Raw genomic sequence first — 16,157 nt, 5'->3', positions numbered from 1 at the left:
CCTCTATGATAAGATCATATTTGAGCTAAGGTTTGAATAAAAAAGTAGTGGGAACAATATGAATATTCAAAGAAAGCTTTTGAGACCAGGCCACAGCAAGTGCAAATGCCCTGGGGAAGGAATGTGGGTAAGGTGCTTGAGGAAGAGTAAGGTGACCATTAGAGTTAAAACAGAGTGAACAAAGGAACAGTGGCGGGAGATAATGTGAAGGTATGGGGTGGGGGAGATTTTGCAGAGCCCTTGCAAGACATGGTTAAGCTTTGGACTCTTATTCTGAGCAGTGGACTTAATGTGATTTGGCTCTAGACTTAAAAGGTCCACTATGATTTCTGGGTGAAGAGCATGTTAGGCTAGGTTGGTGGTGATGTGTAAGGATAAAGGATGGAGACCAGTCAGGACATTATGGTGACAATCCAGGCCAGAGATGCAGGTGTCTTGTATGAGGACAGTAGCAGTGGGGTGGTGAGGAATGGCTGGATTCTGGATATATTTTAAGATAGTACCAAGGTCAAATTATTCATTCAGATTTTTACTAAGTAGAATTCTACCAGATGTTGATTAAAGAAAAGTCCCTTTTCTAAGAGACCCCATGATATCGTATTTATCATGGCAATTATTTTCCCACTTACTCTTTGGGGAGGCTCATCTGTTAGGATGAATCCCACTTCTCAAAGATTCCTGGTGACATGCTTTGTGTCAGAAGTGAAGCCAGATCCCAGATCCCAGAGCTCCAAAGCTACTGTTCTTTCCACTTTTCACATTTTCCCAGGTTTTTTCTGCATAACCAGGAAGAGTTTTGAGCTAAAAGGTCATATGTAAAATATTTTTGGCATTAAGAAAAATTCTGAATATTAACTACATGGTTAGTTTCATAAAAAATCATGAGCATTTTATGGGGCGCCTGGGTGGCTCCGTTAGTTGAGCGTCCGACTTCAGCTCAGGTCATGATCTCACAGCTTGTGAGTTCCAGCCCCATGTCAGGCTCTGTGCTGACAGCTCGGAGCCTGGAGCCCACTTCAGATTCTGTGCCTCCCTCTCTCTCTGCCCCAACCCACTCACATTCTGTCTCTGTCTCTCTCAAAAATAAATAAACATTAAAATTTTTTTTTTAAAAGTCATGAGCATTTTATTTTCAAAAGATTGTTGTAGTGATTTTTTTAAATTAATTTATTTATTTTGAGAGGAGGGGAGGGGCAGAGAGAAGGAGAGACAGAATCCTAAGCAGGCTCCGTGCTGCCAGTGCAGAGCCAGACAGGGGGTTCAAACTCACAAACCGTGAGATCATGACCTGAGCAGAGATCAAGATGGGATGCTTAACCAACTGAGCCACCCAGGGGCTCCTGTATGATTTTTTTTTATCAACGTTTTGAATTTGATAGGCCTCAAACAATAATGCAATAATTCATATTTGAGTGATTTTTAACTCTATGTGGGAGAATGCTGACATTTGAGTAGTGATATTTTCTTTGTTGCCTTGTTTTTAAATGTGTGTGTTTAAAAATTAAATGTTATTAAAAGCAGGCCTGAAGATACCATTTAACAAACTATTTTTAAACGTAAAAATTTAAGTTTCCCTCTATTGACTAATTCATAATTAGTCAATATTGACATATTGACTATGGACATAATTCTTTATTGTGAAATGTTAGCCAAAGACCTGTCTATTTTAATTCTAAAAAATTTCTCAATCATCTATTCATTTACTTTAAAATATTAACTAATCAGCTAACAGGTTTTATTGTAATGGTAGTACATTTTACTGGACCATTAAAGGTCTACCCAGTTCGTTTTTTCCTGTTCTTGAATAAGGATTGAAGCAATTAAGACTCTTGAAGAGTCTTAGTTGCTATTATATTTAGACTGCTAAAGCATGATGCAAATGTCCATATTTTAATCAGGATATATGGACATTGACATTAAAAAATCTTCCCCCTCACATTCTTATGAGTCATTTTTCCTCCATAAGAATCCTTTCTGCATATTTCTACTAGACCCACACCTGACTCAAATAAACTCTCAGCCTCTTGAGTCAAGCATTCATTTCTCTCTCTTCCCCATCTCATTCCTCTGAAAATTCAAAGAGAATTTAATGCATTGTGCATCTACAGATGGTCCCTAAAATGCTTGCCATCCAGGCTAGAAGATAGGAAGAATAACAGAGAATTGGACACAGCCCTTGCTTTCTGAAGACTTGACTCCTAAGTAATTGTTTTAAATGATCTGAGGAAAATCCCGCCATTAGCCTTGAGAAGCTAAATAATATCTGGTGACTCCTACCAGTTGTTTCTTCTTAAAGAGGGCAAAAAGGCATTTTGTTCAGTATCCAAAGAGAATTTTTATTTGGAGAATTCTCCAAAGAGAATTTTTAACCTCTTTCTGTCCCATCAAAGATAAGTTTGATCATCTCTCTTAAGATAGTTTCCCTTTGGATCCCTCTTTTTATTTTTTTTTTCCTCAATGATTGTGCTAATTAATCTTTGACCATAGGAGAATTTGCAGATGTGAGTATAGAAGATGTAGAGCATAAGAAATAGGAAACATCAACCATCTTCTACCAGGGCTACTCATTCCATGCATATTTACTGGACTGAGAATATATTAAAATACAGAAAGGAACAGTGTTTAAACATGTATAGTCACCAAAGGCATTCAAGATGGCACTCTATATTTGTTATGTAGAGTATCGTTGGGTCCAAGGATGCTTCCAATGCCAATCTTTCATGTTCCCAGACAGATGTTAAGAGGAACAAGTGATTTTTCCTGTCTTAGGAGATGCTATAATGGATGCATGTAGATTCACTATAAGTAGGATAGAATAATTTATTCTCTTAGAGCCACTGATGCTCAACCCTATCTTTCTAAAAATTGGTTTGATTGAAAGCCAGGCATGCTTAAACCCTGATTGCATATTTTAGATGTTTTCAAAAGATTATGTAAGAGTAGAAATTGGAGTGTATTATCCTCTGTGTCTTCTATTTAACGTTCTGTTCTGTTTTCAATGAGCATACTAAGTATGATGAAAGAGTATAATGAAATAGCTATTTGGTAGTTTTGTTAGGTTCCAGGGCCCAAAATTTTCTAATCCCATTAACAAAAAAATACATTGCCCCTCAAAACCACAAATATCTCAAATATTTCAGTTTCTGAAACTAATAATTAGCATTAGGAATATTTTCTCATAGAGCCTTACAACATAACCAAATAATTCTTCTTGAAATTATGCATGGAAATGTAGTAACAAAATATAAAAAATAAAGAAGTTTTCTTTTCATACTGTATTGACAATAAATTTCATAATCTACATGTTAACTTTGTAAGAGCTAATTATTAAAGAAAAGATATTGCTGCGTTATATATAATTAACACTGTACGCTATGCTGAAAGAAAAATAAATGTTGAATGGTTTTGCTTCAGAAGCATTGTTAAAAGAAGAATTTTTATTTTCTGAAATTGTAATTTAAACTCGTGTAGCAAGTTTGGCTTGATCACTATATGCGGCCATGGAATTTACAAGAGAAAGTGCAAGGCATACCAGAAAGAAAAGAAAATCTGTGGTTTTCCTATTCAATACACCCCTTTCCTAGATGTGCAAACGGCTGTTGGTTCTATTCCCATCCTGTGAAATGTGGACCACAAGGAAGGAATCCGGGCTGCCAAATAAAAGGGCACGCCCCCTGTTTATATGAGCAATAAATACTTATTTAGGGAACGAGAAAAAAAAAAAAAAACAGAAACAAGCAGAGCTGATTTGTGTCCCATTCTCTGTGCACAATTTGACATGCCTATTCATCACTCTTCAATAAAAGTGAGCCGAAAACTTCAGGGATATTGTATCCCATGCAGAATAGAAATGTAGAATTGAACAGCATCGGTCCCCAAATGTTGTGCACACATTGTTCCAGTTTCCTTTCGTGGAGAATTTATGTACCATGTTTTTAAAGTTTCAATAAACCTTTTATCTGGAAGCAAATAAAATGTAACAAAATTCGTGATGCATCCTTAGGTTTTCTAAGCAATCTTTAAGTAAATCACAGCCTCTTAAAACGTCAGGAATTCTCTTTAAGCAATGTCATTCAAATTTTTCATTTACATTTAAAAACTGCAAATTATACTTTAAAGTTATTTTTACTCTTAAATTCCCACAGATTTTGTAAAGCAGAACTAGATCAGCTTCCGAATATATTTTGGATGCAACATGTTGCACCTGTTAAGCTACCAAGACAAACTCTATGCTTTTGCTTTCTAAAATTAAAACTTATACACATAATTGCCCTTCTAGCAAAGCAAATTTGGTTTTCTTTGAAGGAGTACTACACAAAACTGGTAGGAAAAGAAAATGAAAGAAGAATAATATTAATTAATGGCAGTAATAGTTCACCACTTGCCCTGATTGTAAGGCAAAAAATAGAAAGGGTGATGGTTATATCTTAGACATGTTCTCTTGTTCATTACAGAAGAATCAGCATTCCTGGTATTTATAGACCACGTACATGTCCAGTCCTGATCTATATTTATACTACAAATAAAATTTTAATTGTTACTCCAACGTAAGTGCCACCAAAACCACCATTTATTCATGCTTGGGTATTTAAAAACTGGTCTTCAATCTCAATAGTTTCTGCTGCTAGCACATTATTAACCAAATAACATGTTTTCCATCAATAGGTTTGGTATATTGCAGGTTGCATTGTTTAGAAAGATGACAATAACAGGAAATATATTGAAATGTGCTAACTCAAGCACACAAAAATGCAAGACAAAAAGAGCTCCAGAAACCTGGTTGAAGTTTGGAAGAATCTCCTCGTTTTGAGAAGTGTGGAATAGTTTTTAGAGTTTTGTTTGATGATAACAATGAAGCTCAAGGGGGAGCAGGGTGGGGGGTATTGAAACTGCTACATTCCCTGCTAGAGAATTGGACCAATACCCCAACTGTTTCCTAGCTCTTCAGTCAATGGTGTAAATGGAAATTGCCCACCTTGCACCTGACAGTCATAGCAGAAATTTCCAGCTTATATTGGGAATTTGCTAGGTGCCGGGTAGACCACAGGAGCTACTAATGATGTTAGAAGGCAAGAGTCATCATGCAGTCAAGAAATAATTTTGCCGGCTTCCATTCATATCCAAGTTTTACCTATTTGAAATACCCTTTAGAGGGGCGCCTGGGTGGCGCAGTCGGTTAAGCGTCCGACTTCAGCCAGGTCACGATCTCACAGTCCGGGAGTTCGAGCCCCGCGTCAGGCTCTGGGCTGATGGCTCGGAGCCTGGAGCCTGTTTCCGATTCTGTGTCTCCCTCTCTCTCTGACCCTCCCCCGTTCATGCTCTGTCTCTCTCTGTCCCAAAAATAAATAAACATTGATTAAAAAAAAAAAAAAAAAAAGAAATACCCTTTAGAGAAAATTTACAAAGGGCTAAGTATATAAATACACATGTACATAAATAAAAATAAAAAAGGGAAAGGCAGAAGTCAGGTGATAGATTTTCGGTGTTTCCTGGGACAGTTTCCTAAAACACAAATGAAAAATAGAAAACAGTGCCATCAAACAAGAAGCCATCAAACCTAGATTTATGTGATGGACAAACAGAAGAGTGAAATTCATATGCCGTACACAAGCCACTTGAACCCAAAGTGTCACCATTAGAAAATTTACACAAGTCTAACTTTGCTTTATCTGTTTTAGCTCTTGGATCAAAATATTGTTCCAAGCCCAATGTAATACTGAGATTCATGTCCATTATATTTTTTTCTTTCCAGACTGCATTTTTAGGAAATGAAATTGTAGTTAGTACTTTCCTACATATGCAAGATGATTTACTGACTCTGTGGCAATTATGTGCAGAGCTCATTGTTATTCTCTTGATAAATGCACCGAAATTTCCCCATCAGGTTCATCTAAAAACTAGTACATCGCGCTCTGATGGAGTCAAAGGAAAGAGGGGAGGTATCCTTGCCAGGCATTGGTGACCCTATTCAACCCACCTGAGAAATAAGTGTAACCAGATCTTGAGTGGCTCTGGGATCATTTCATTGAACAATGTAACTCATATCATCTGTATCATCTTTAGGAAGAACCATTTCCAAGAACAACTTTAAATACTCTGACATGAGTGCATACAATAATGAGTCTGCCTGTGAAGACAAATGTTTTTAAGTGTATCTTCATTGCTTCCATATAAATTTATGGTTAATAATTAATAGATTTTAGCTTATACTTAAAGTCTTTCAAGAAAATCCTTTACCTAAGAATTTTGGACAAATATTTTATGTATTTCAAAGCATCAATTTGCAAATGGCATAATCCTAGGACTAAACCTGCTGGGCTTTACTTTTCTTTAAGGATCTAACAAAAGAGAAGTGTGATGACAGTTCTTGTAATTTAGGATTTATTAATTTATGTTTTTCTTACAAAAATTATTCTGAATAACTGCCATATTCTTCATAATCGATGTGTGTAGTTCATCCCCTACTTCAAAAAAATCCAAATAAGTATGCTTTAAATTTAATCATTTAAAATTTTACACATTTTCTTGCTCTTCTACAAACTTATTACATTTTACAGCTTAGAAAATATTTTACTTGCACTTTCAATTAACAAAGATTTATCCTTATATTTTTCCAATTCATTTTTTGTTTAAATTAAAGATATCCATTTTGTGGGTTTCAAAATCCACAATGAGTAAAAGATTCTGGAGATAAAGTGGGTCACATTTACTTTTCCTTATCCACACATATATATAATATGAAAATTCACATTTATTTTTAATTAGACTTAACTCTGCTTTAAATTTATATTTATTGCAGATTTTGCTAGTTCAGTTACATGTATGTATATTACACATGGACAAGTACCACTGCCCCTAGTACCCAGAATACATTCTATTCTCATTGCTCTAGTGTTCAGATGTGACTTACTAGGAGCTCACCAGGAAAACACATAGCTCTGGCTGTGTAACACAGTTTAGATTTCTCCTTATTACACTAGAATCATCAAAATACATCCTTTAATTTGCAATGTAGTTCATCATAAAACAAAAACATTTCCTCTCTTTTGCCATAATTTTTTATTTCCCTATTCATCCTCTAAAACCAGAAATAAACATTTGATAAAGTTTCATTTTGCACTTAGCAGTTCTTGGATGGATAATTACCTTTAAAATGTAGTAAGACAGTGTCTCTTAAAGGATTGCCATTTATACCTAAAAATTAACTGCAAATTAAGTGGCTACTGATGTAAAAAAAAAAAAAAGAGTTAAACAAACAAATTCAAATCGAATTCAGTGTTTCTAAGAAGCAGGGAAACCACATATCACATCAATTTGCTGCTTCCGAGGTCAGTACTAAGATCAGAGAGCCCCACTGTATGATACAATTGGAAGATAAAGACACATTACTTTCCAGGGAAGCTTTGTCTGAAGCTTTAGCACAAGTGGGTCAAGTTCCCAGTGATCCTTTGCGCCTGTCTAATTAATGACTGTTGCATTTAGTTTGCCTGAGACTTTATGATTATATACCCCCTCCCACTCCAAATAAAACAATCTTACACACACCAAAATTATCCTATTAAGTGTTCTCATTTCCAGAGTTTGCAGTAAGAATAGGCCTTAAAAATCTCATAATAATGGTAAAAAATAAAAAGATTGTCCTCCATATTTATTTGATTGTCTAGAAATTCTGTTTTCCAGAAATAAGGCTTTTCTGCCTAAATGTTAAGCACACAAATAACCTGAGATCACTTCAAATACTAACCAGTGGGAGAAAGGATTACACTCTACAAGCGTGTGTTTGAATGGTCAGAAATTGACTTGAAATGTAAAATTAATGATCATTTACTCTGGAGTTTTATGTGAGTATTGCATAAGTCCGTGGCAATGGAGCCACTGGGGTGTAACCGTACAATGATGCATTGTTTCATTTCCCACGTTTCTGTGTATATGTTACTGTTTTCAGTTTCATTTGTCAGCAAATGTCTGTTTACCCCGCTTCCTGTTATTAATTATGGGAAACAGGTTTTCTTGAAATATATTAGAGACTCTTTTAACTCTTGTCCAGACACTTCCAAGGCAAGATATTGATGATTCCTTTAATGTCTGTACAAAGCCGGAAACTGAGTTAAAATACATTGTTGTCTCACATAGCTTACAACTTCTTATCTCTCCCAGAAAAAAAAAAAAAGGACAAAAATAATAAACAAATCACAGCAGCTTCTATTCCTAAGACTAGACACTGAGATAACAGAGTTGGATACTTTCTTCATTGGCCACAACAATTAATTAACATTTCACACTGTGAATTCTGAACTCAACCCACAAAAATGTTTCAATGATCAACTCATAGTCAAGTGCTAAAACACAATAAGATATATTCTAACGTAAGTGAATCCATAAAGAGACAAAAATACTGATCATATTATTGGTGTATTACAAAGCTTTTTATGTAGAAACATATGGTCAGTCCATCTAGCTCTGTGTCTTTGAAATAGGAGCAAATATACTTGCATGCATTAAAATCATAAAGGAGCCAAAACATCTGGAAGTTTTAGAAGAAAAGCAAAATAGTTATGGGAGGAAAGTCCAGATTAAAAAATGCAGATGTTTAATTGGGCTGTCAGTTATGTTACGAGGAAATAAGGGCAGAAATAACCAGAAGCCACTGGTGGAAAATTAAAATAGTTTCATGAGCCATTGCCAAGCTAAAAGCAATGAAGTCGGTAACATAATATGGACAGGGGCTTTCTAAACTGAGATCTGAAAATGTTACCATGTGCAATTTTGTAAATTAGCCATCTCCCCCCAAAAATCTTTTTCATTAAAGCACCATAAAAGTTTTTCAGACTCTCCTTTCTCTCTTCAGTCATTAACATCGGGCAGTTATTTGGAGTTTGGCTTTCATCAATGACAAGCTCTCCCCCCACACTCCTCACCCCGTTTGTGAGACCCTCTAATACCGCTGAGTGGCCAGAAATTACAGATGCAAGAAGAGCTGACAAATGACTGCCAGGCCCCTCCCCCAGTGCCTCGATAGTCAAAGCCCCTGCCAGGACATGCCCGAAAGCAGTACACGGAGAGACAAAGACACAAAGATTCCATTTTCTCAGTGAAAATAGATTTCATGTGTAAAACACTAGTGAGAAAAAATTGAAAGCTGACACATATGTGCAATTTTAGAGAGGCAGGGCTGAATATTTCAAGAAGATTGAAATTGCGTTTGATTGCATCAAAGCCTAACAAATGGTGTTTAACCTAAAAGTCTTTTCAGTCTGTAAAAAGACATTCAGTGGCAAGATATTTTATTTTTTTAAGCACATGGTTAAAAAAGAAAAAAGAATCTTGAGCTCAGTAGAGAGATGTTGATTACATACTACTGTTGCATAAAGAATTAACACTGGCTCACATCACTGGGTCTACAAAATAAAGGGGGAAAGTTAAAAAAAAAACCTATTGAATCAAAGGGTTCAGAAAGATAATATTAAATCCTTATGAGTATGTTTCCTATAAAAAGAATCCCCTCCCAGCAGCCCCAGGGTATCATTACTGGAGAGGCAGCGAGTGGTTTATTAGAGATTCAAACCTTGGCATCTGAGCCTTGCCAAGCACGCAAGTTTTAGCTTGTGAGCCCAGGGCCCTTGGCTTACACAGTCCCTTCTGTCATCTAACAGTGAGGGCCGTCTGGTTGGTCTCCACACGCCAGGCAGTGTGTGGGTGCAGGGGCTCAGCCTGGGAGACAAAGGAAGATCATCACTTGCTATGGAAGGTCATGCTTTGTGTTTTTCTTCCTACCTAGATTCATACAGGCCAGGGTAACATTTAGGGATGAAAAGAGAAATATGTGAAAAAGGAAGAAATAACAAAATGAATCAGGGAATCCACCCATAATGTATCTTCAAGTGATATTATAAATAAATACACAGAGAAAGAGGGGAAGAGAGAGAGAGGCAGAAAGAGAAAGAGAGAAATGGAGAAAAAGAGAGGTCAAAGGTTTGATTTAAAATAATCTTTTCAGGGGCGCCTGGATGGCTGGGTCGGTTAAGCGCCAACTTCTGCTCAGGTCGTGTTCTTGCACTCCGTGAGGAGCATGGAGCCTGTTTCAGATTCTGTGTCTCCCTCTCTCCCTCTCTCTGCTCCTTCCCCGCTCATGCTCTCTCTCTCTCTTTCTTTCCCTCTCTCTCTCTCTCTCTCTCTCCTCTTTCTCTCTCTCTTTCAAAAGTACAATACACATCTAAAATTAAAAAAAAAATAATAATCTTTTCAGGGCTGCTTGGGTGGTTCAGTCGGTTAAGTGTCCGACTTCAATTCAGGTCATGATCTCCTGGTTTGTGGGTTCAAGCTCCACGCCGGGCTCTGTGCTGACAGCTCCGAGCCTGGAGCCTGTTTTGGATTCTGTGTCTCCCTCTTTCTCTACCCCTCCTCTGTTTGCTCTCTGTGTCTCTCAAAAATAAATAAACATGGAAAAAATTGAAAACAAATCTTTTCATGCAAGGAAGGGATTTCTCCCACCTGCCTTCTTAGATTTTTAACTTTGGTTTGTGTTTGTAAATCTTTAACTTCATATACCATGCAAAGCAAATTCAGTATATGAAAAGTGACTGAGATCATATTTGTTTATTTTTTAAAAGTTTGTATTGAAGTATAATTGATATACAATATTCTGTTAGGTTCAGGTGTACATCATAGTCATTTGCTATGTTTAGTTACTGTCACCATAGAAAGTTATTATAATGTTATTGACTATATTCCCGATGCTGTACATTATATACCCATGACTTACTTATTTTGTAACTGTAAATTTGTGTCTCTTAATCCCCTTCACTTATTTTGCAAACCTCCTAAACCCTCCTCACTCTGGTACCCAATAGCTTATTTCCTGCAGCAGTGAGTCTATTTCTGTTTTTTTTATTTGTTTTGTTTTTTTAGATTCACACATACGTGAAATCATACAGTATTTGTCTTTCTCTACCTGACTTATTTCACTTTGCATAATACCCTGAAGGTCCATCCATGTTGTCACAGATGGCAAGATTCCATTCTTTTTATGGCTGAGTAATATTTTATTGTACGTATACACCACATCTTCTTTATCTGTTCATTTATGGATGGACACAAGTTGCTTCGATATTTTGGCTATTGTAAATAATGTTGCAAGGAAGAAAGAGGTATATATATATATATATATATATATATATATATTTTAATTGGTGCTTTTATTTTCTTAGATACTTACTCAGAAATGGAATTGCTGGATCATATGGTATATATGTTTTTTAATTTTTTGACGAATCTCTGTGTTGTTGACCAGCGTGGCTCTACCAATTTACATTTTCACCAACAGTGTATGAGGGTTTCCTTTTCTCCACATCCTCACCAACACTTGTTATTTTTTGTCTTCTTGATGATAGCCATTCTGACAGGTGTGAGGTGATGTCTCATTGTGGCTTTGATTTGCATTTCCCTGGTAATTAGTGATGTTGAGCATCTTTTTGTGTGTCTGCTGGGTATCTGTATGTCTTCTTTGGAATAATGTTCTGTTTAGGTCCTCTGCCCTTTTTAAAATCAGGTTGTGGGAGGTTTATATTAAGCTGTGTACATTCTTTATAATTTTGAATATTAACCTCTTATCAGATGTATGATTTGCAAATATCTTCTTCCAATCAACAGGTTGCTCTTTTGTTTTGTTATTGGTTTCCTTAGCTGTGTAAAAAATGTTTTAGTTTGATGTCATCCCATTGGTTTATTTTAGCTTTTTTTTTTTTTTGCCCTTGTCTGAGGAGACTGGTTGCCCCCAAATATTTCTAAGACCGATGTCCAAGAGCTCACTGCTTACGTTTTCTTCTCTCTCAAATTGGGCCTGCTTGCAATCCTGACCCAATCCATTCAATAGCATGCTGTCCTTCATTGATAGGCTCAATATTTGCCGAATAGTTGGAATTTACTTAATATGTGTTGAAAGTGTTAGACCATTAACAGGTTAAAATGTAGTTAATACCAGCTGTCAAGGGTTATAGACCAAAGAAGTGTGCTGGGAATATTTTAATTAAAAAAAATTACAATAAAGTTTTTAAAAATTGAAGACACATTTTGTACTCTGCCACTCCCTTTGAAGCCCCTATAGTTCTTAAATCCCTTTCATCAATAGGAATATCAGAGAGAGAGAGAGAGAGAGAGAGAGAGAGAGAGAGGGAGAGAGAGAGAGAGAGAGAGAGAGAGAGAGAGAGGAAACTAATTACTTCATAGTCTCATAAGAGACGGCTGGGGGGAAATGAGGATATTAGGTAATTCCTATGACCACTAAAATGCTTTGCACAAACTCTTTATTCCCACAATATTCATATCAGGATGCATTCTAACTATCTTTTCCCATCAAATGAAAATACTAGACAGCATTTTGAACAAGATATTTATAACATTAATAAAACTGATATTTCAATTAGGATATTAAAAATAATCTAAGAGTTAAAAGTGTTCACCTATTTGCCATCAAAAAGGAGTGGAATATATATTTGGGAGTTTGGGAGCATAATTTATTATGCGTATTCAACCCTCTGTAATTTTAGTGAGTTTCTGAGTCTCAGTTTCCCTGTGTATAATATGAGGAATTTTGTCAGTCATAGGAAATTGGGGATTAATCTTCTAAGCCGGTGTTGGCTCCAAAGTGCTAACATGCAGTGTGCTCAGTGGGACGGGAGTACAAAACTTTTACTGTGTTTTTATTTATTTGTTACTGTTTATTTTTGAGAGAGAGAGCGAGAGCCAGAGAGTGAGAGCTTGTGCATATGAGCAGGGGGAGGGGAAGAAAGAGGGGGAGAAAGAGAATCTCAAAACAAGCTCCACATTGAGTATGGAGCCCTACGTGGGGCTTGAACCCACCAACTGTGAGATCGTGACCTGAGCTGAAATCAAGAATAGGGCACCTAGGGGCACCTGTGTGGCTCATTCAGTTGGGCATCAGACTTTGGCTCAGGTCATGATCTCACAGCTTGTGTGTTCCAGCCCGTGTCTGTGCTGGAAGCTGGGAGCCTGGAGCCCACTTCAGATTCTGTGTCTCCTTCTCTCTCTGCCCCGTCCCCACTCGCACTCTATCTCTCCCTCAAGAATAAGTAAACATTAAAAATAAAAAATAAAAAATAAAAAAAGAATAGGGCACTTAACCTACTGAACCACCCAGGCACCCACTGTTGTATTTCAATTTTTAAGGTTTAATATGAAGAGAAACCTCATGTCATTAATAGAGATAGGAAGCCCCCGGTGAATTCAGTAAAATAAATCAGGCAAAAACTATGTAATTACCACACCACAGACCGGTTAATTGATGTCTTGGTATACATTTCAGAATGTTTCTGTAACTTGGAATCTGATACTCTGTGATTTCAAATTTCTTGAAGTACATGTCACATATTTACATTAACTTTCTCCCCCCGGTAGTCATTTTTCTGCTAAGTGGATATGCACAGAGTAGCTGAGTGAGCCAAAATGAATCAGCATAAGGTCCAAAACTCTGAACAGAAAGAACTAGTTATCTTAGGCCCCGCCCCTCCCTGCCAAGCCCACCGCCTCAGAAGACTTGGGAATAGCAGCGGAGGATATGCGAAGTGGTTCAATACACGTCCTAGCGGTCCCAGCCCAGGACAGTGTCAGCCACACCTCTTAAGTTGTGCTTCCTCAGTCCCCAGCGCATGACCTCAGGTGCCGATGAACCCAGAAGAAAATTATGAAAATGAAGCATGTTGTTATATGGGGGATATTGGGGAAACTATTGATAATCTTTTAACAGAAATCTATTCTTGAAGACAGAATGTGTATGTCTAACCTGAAAAGGTCAAGAAACTTATTAATTCTAAACAGTGTTTCCCAGAATAATTTTTTAACCAAATAACAGGATTCCCTAATTCACTAGTAAAAAGGAAAATAATACAAGTTCTTGTCCTCATTTAACCTAATTGAAAGGGAGAACACCACTTTGCTTCGTCACATTCAGTATTTTCCTTTTGGAAAATTCAACTGCTATCATAGACTAGAATAATGATATAAAATAGCATTATATTATTTAGACAAATTAGTCTCTTTAGAGAAATTAGATGATGAAAACAAAGCAAAGATATTTAATATGTCTGGGAATAAAATCTAGATTATCTATCAATTGTACTAATAGTAGGTAATATTATAAAAATCTTTTGAAACATGGAGAATACATCCGAAGGAAAATGAATCCTTATAATTAATTAGCATATTTAAGGTAGCCAAAAGTGTTTGTTTTATATTTTCAGGGGTTTCTGGTTTTTACTTGACATTTTATGGGGAAACCCAGACAATGCTTTCTAGGGCCAAATTAGTAGCCTTAGAAAAGAAAAAAAAAAACAAAAAAAAAAAACTTAGGCTATGAAAAGTTGGTAGATCTCTGTGGATTGTTGGATTGGAAAACATCCCCATAAGAGGATAAAAATCAATTTTAGCTAATTTGCTTAGCATGGCTTGAGTTTCACATAATATTTCTTTTTGTTTTGTACAGGGATCTTGGCAAAATTAGCAACAAATCCATAAAGGAAACTGAAAGCAATTGGATCTCCATCTTCAGTGGAGTCCCACAAAAGTTGGAGAAATACGTTGTCTCCAAAGAGGATACAGCTGTACCCTAAAATTAGGACATAATTAAGGTATGAAATTTCTTTTAGTTCATTTCTTTAGTTTGGTTGCAATGCTTTGTTCTTTCAATTACAGATAATTTTTTCTTTTTTTTTCCCCCAGTCTCTCTCTCTCTCTCTCTTCCTTTTCTTCCTCTCATTAGCAAATGTCTTTTATAATTGATCTTGTTTACTGTCCTTTCATCAAATATATGCCACATAACTCAGGCGAGCCATCTGACAGGGCACCTAAATACACATTAGAAAGTACTGGGAGCCATGCGTCACTTTGACTGTCTCATCAGGGCAGTTATAATAAGCATCTTGATGCCACTGAAGGCAATGCTGTATTCAGATAATAGCCTTCATTTTTACCCTTTTTAAATATAAAAGTAAACCTTGAAGCATTTGAAGGACCTAACTAAACAACACACATGTGGAAACAGACCAGGGAGCCTTTGAAAAAAAAATCCCTACGTAAAATCTGTAAAGAATCTTAGCAGTTTTTCAAAAAGACCTCCAGATACATGATGCCTGTGAATAAGACACATGACCACCTTAATTATGAGAATCATTATTGTAGGCCCTCTGGGCCATTTTTGCTCCCAGCAGGATTTTTCTTTCCTCATCCAGAGTTTCCGGGGATGTCTACTATTCTCTGTGTGTAAAGCACATTTAAGTGGTCCCACAAAGCTGCACTAATTAAACACACACACACACACACACACACACACACACACACACAAACACCAATAACAACCAAAAAAAAAAATACAAAACACTTTGTCAAGTGGTCAGACAGACTGGAACTAGAGGATTATAGGTAAGAGGGATAAAATGAAGGGTTGAAAGCCATAATTTCTATTTTTGTGGTGGTAACTGCATCAGCTGTTGGAGTCAGGCAGTTTAAAGATATGGCTACTTAAGCATAGAGTCTGGGAAGAATGCCCTTCAAAATGTAACAGTAAATCAGGCCTTCAGTGGTAAAGATGCAGTAAATGTTGGGGATTCCTTGCTGGATCCCTTTTCCAGTTGTCCCGGCTTCTTTCCTCATTCCCACACCCGTGTATCCCACTTCCCATTTGATTCTATGCCTATCTTTGACAATTCCATCTATTACTTTCTTTCTCATATATAAATATATATATATATGTATGTATTTATATGTATTTGTATTTTATATTTATATGTATTTATACATATTTATATTATTTATATGTATATATATTTATATGCATTTATATTTTTTATTTATATATTTATATATGTTTTTAAGCCTTCTATTTTAATCTTAGTTGCTTGGCCTTTAACTACCAATCCCATTCTCTGTGCTGCTAGAAAACAGAGAACATGTTATAAAAGGAGACACTGCATCTCAAAGGGTTCCTTCATTTGGCCAGAGACTAGTTCATTCTTGAACATGATGTGGCTTTAGATTTTCAGAAAAAGCCCCTTCCTTGGGGTGGTTTTGAAGAGCATGTAGGTACATATGGGTGTCAGGCAATCAAATTTGTAGATGCAGTAATTTGAAGAATGAATTATTATAGT

The 16,157-nt window shown here is 36.4% G+C and overlaps 1 long non-coding RNA gene across 1 annotated transcript in view; it reads left to right on the top strand.

Annotated features, from left to right (window-relative positions):
* The window catches only part of LOC121021706 (uncharacterized), a 39,806-nt gene extending 24,404 nt beyond the window's left edge, over positions 1-15,402 (top strand). Inside the window, exon 2 of the long non-coding RNA XR_005786661.1 lies at positions 14,498-15,402. This is a non-coding gene — a long non-coding RNA (uncharacterized LOC121021706). The remainder of the gene's footprint in view (positions 1-14,497) is intronic.
* Positions 15,403-16,157: the final 755 nt, after the last annotated feature.

The sequence above is a fragment of the Herpailurus yagouaroundi genome, unplaced genomic scaffold, assembly GCF_014898765.1.
Source record: "Herpailurus yagouaroundi ecotype Mexico unplaced genomic scaffold, PumYag 308, whole genome shotgun sequence".
In the NCBI taxonomy this organism is placed as follows: Eukaryota; Metazoa; Chordata; class Mammalia; order Carnivora; family Felidae; genus Herpailurus; species Herpailurus yagouaroundi.
Note: the sequence above shows the minus strand (reverse complement) of the source record. Positions and strands in the feature narration are given on the sequence as shown.